At 34.7% G+C, this 3155-nt stretch overlaps 1 long non-coding RNA gene across 1 annotated transcript; it reads right to left on the bottom strand.

Annotated features, from left to right (window-relative positions):
* Nucleotides 1–582: 582 nt before the first annotated feature.
* On the bottom strand, nt 583–2260 carry LOC122195940 (uncharacterized). Its single transcript, XR_006187061.2, has 2 exons — nt 1729–2260; nt 583–941 (listed from the first exon to the last, which is right to left on the bottom strand). It is a non-coding gene; the product is annotated as an uncharacterized LOC122195940 (long non-coding RNA).
* Nucleotides 2261–3155: the final 895 nt, after the last annotated feature.

Below are 3155 nucleotides of genomic sequence, written 5' to 3'. Positions count from 1 at the left end.
CACCAACTTCGTCCCCAGCCTCAGGTCCAGATACTCCTGGGCTAATCACTCACTCTCTCACACACACACACACACACTCTCTCTCTCTCTCTCTTTTTCTCTCTTTCTCTCCACCAAAGCGACGTATCTTGAACGTATGTCATACGCCCAATGTACTACCCCATTTCCCAAAATTATCAAAATACCACTATGGGCTATTTTGCACTCTTTCTTTTACTCAGGGAATAAAATGCAATATTTATTCATACATAGGGTTAAATTGTATATACCTCAACATTAGGATGTTACATCAACAAATGCGATAAATGGCTTCTTCTTTCACCTCATCATTCTACGTTATTATGGACTACAAAACCCATAATTAAAGAGTGGAAAAACATAATCGGAACTCGGATATTACAATGCTGCTTGATGAAAATGACAATTTTACCCTTTTGATTTTTTTATGTTGAATACACATGCTATATTACGTTTTGTATATACATGATTTCTAGGTATATATTACAATAAGTGGGCTCAATTCCTCAATTAGCTAGATTATTGGACACTCTTGGTGATTTAATTCTTTAACAACCATAAACAAAGATAAAAAATAGCCTGCTTCCAAATGAAAGTTCAATCTCTAACATCATCTATATTGTAATCCAATAAATTGTCCTTGCCAGTAGCCAATATCAGTAATCCAGATTACATTAATAGCGAACAGTTTATATAAGTCTATCAATTTTTTGTTTTCTAATTTTTGTGATATATTTCATTTAATATTTTTTTATATTTAGTGTAAGCACGTAGCTTTATGGCATTTTTATTTCAATCCTTAAACTGATCTAGAAGGCTTACAAGTTTAGCATGCGGGTATACATACAATATCTCACAATGTGGAGAAAAAGCAGTTAGAGCTTCATAAAGTGCTTGAAATTGACCATTTGCGCCTTGAAAACCTGAAAAATGAGAAGAACTAGCAAAAACATTAGTGTTACCCCATGGAAGCAACCCATCCATTATTTTTGCCTTTATTAAACTTATTTCTTGATTTTCCATGGGTCGAGCTTGAGTAAAGAGTTGAGAAGGAGGTGAGAGGTGCATCACCAAGAGGATCAATAGATTCTTCACGAGTTTCATGAATTAGTAGCATATTCTTTGTTTCGAGGAATGATGGAAATGGTTTCATGTTGGTGATGACATCGACAATATTATTATAGGACCTCATCAATACTTGAGTCACAATCTGCAAGAGCTTCAACCAAATTCTTTAGAGAATGCTAAAACTCCATAATGGAGGAGGAGCCTTTCTTGGTATTACGAAATTATTCTTGAAGTTGAAGAATATGAGACATCTTATTATTGAGAAAGAAACTCATCAAGTTTGTCCCAAAGGTCTTTTGAGGTGCAATCATCACTAGAAAACCAAGATCTGATTCTAAAGGCAATGGCCACCTAATCTTCATCTTCGTCTCCTTAGGGCTTAGTTTTCAGTGATATGTCCGTGTACCTTAGCACCTTTGCACATGTCTTTAAAAATCGCGCAATAATTTATATTTAGAGTCGTTTACATATAAACTGAAACTAAGCTGTGAGTAGACATTAGTAAGTGCAAAGACCTGCAGACTGGCAGTAAGGTTAGAACACATGACAGAAGAGGAGGCTACGGAACCAGTCATTTAGACCCCGAAAAAATCAACAAATTAAAATTTAACAGAGACAAGAAATAATAGACTAGAAGCTAACCTTGGGCAGAAGGAACCAAATGATCTGTAGAACTTCTAATGTAGGGAAGTGATGAGATCTTGAACAACAAGTGATCAACGACGTCTTGAGGGCGAGACCTAGTAAATAAAAGATCGGGATATCAGGCACAGAGACATAATAGGTAGCCAAACACAGTAAAAAAAAGAAGAAAAATACTATTTTGGAACTCGACTACAGGCGATGACAAAATCGAGTGGAAGAAACATCGATCGATGAAAAAATTGATCCCCGTGAGTTTGCTATGAGGCATACGCAAGGAGGCTTAATACCATGCTAATTAATGTGGAAACCCCTTAATTAGGGTTGCGTGTGTGTGTATATACACACACCCGTTACAAAGGATCCATTATACTATACAAAGAGAATAAAACAATTGAACAAAACAAATAATATTCTAACAAAAACAATGATACACATACTAAATCGATGTACACCACATTATGAAGATAGTCGACTTTGGTGGCCTAATGTAAATATAAATATATATTTTTTCCATAATAGCTTCCTGATCAAAAACACATAAAGGAAAAAGAAAAAACTTTCAACTTCAAAGACCAAAATCGATTTAAGAGAAGGAAAAAAAAAGCTTTATGATTTCAAGTTCATACCTAGATTAATCGATGGACCTTACCTGAGGAAGAAGACGTGGTCATGGCAGAAGAAACTGTCGAAATGGCAACACCAACGGAGGAAATCAAAAGAATGGAGGAGGAAGTCGATTGACATTACAATATATTATGTTTTGTATATACATGATTTCTAGGTATATATTACAATAAGTGGGCTCAATTCCTCAATTAGCTAGATTATTGGACACTCTTGGTGATTTAATTCTTTAACAACCATAAACAAAGATAACAAATAGCCTGTTTCCAAATGAAAGTTCAATCTCTAACATCATCTATAGTGTAATCCAGTAAATTGTCCTTGCCAGTAGCCAATATCAGTAATCCAGATTACATTAATAGCGAACAGTTTATATAATTCTATCAATTTTTTGTTTTCTAATTTTTGTGACATATTTCATTTAATATTTTTTTTATATTTAGTGTAAGCACGTAGCTTTGTGGCATTTTTATCTCAATCCTTAAACTGATCTAGAAGGCTTACAAGTTTATCATGTGGGTATACATACAATATCTCACAATGTGGAGAAAAAGCAGTTAGAGCTTCATAAAGTGCTTGAAATTGACCATTTGTGCCTTGAAAACCTGAAAAATGAGAAGAACTAGCAAAAACATTAGTGTTACCCCATGGAAGCAACCCATCCATTATTTTTGCCTTTTTTAAACTTATTTCTTGGTTTTCCATGGGTCGAGCTTGAGTAAAGAGTTGAGAAGGAGGTGAGAGGTGCATCACCAAGAGGATCAATAGATTCTTCACGAGTTTCATGAATTAGTAGCATA

This window comes from Lactuca sativa, chromosome 9 (assembly GCF_002870075.4).
Source record: "Lactuca sativa cultivar Salinas chromosome 9, Lsat_Salinas_v11, whole genome shotgun sequence".
NCBI classification, from domain to species: Eukaryota; Viridiplantae; Streptophyta; class Magnoliopsida; order Asterales; family Asteraceae; genus Lactuca; species Lactuca sativa.
This window is presented reverse-complemented; position numbering and strand designations above follow the sequence as displayed.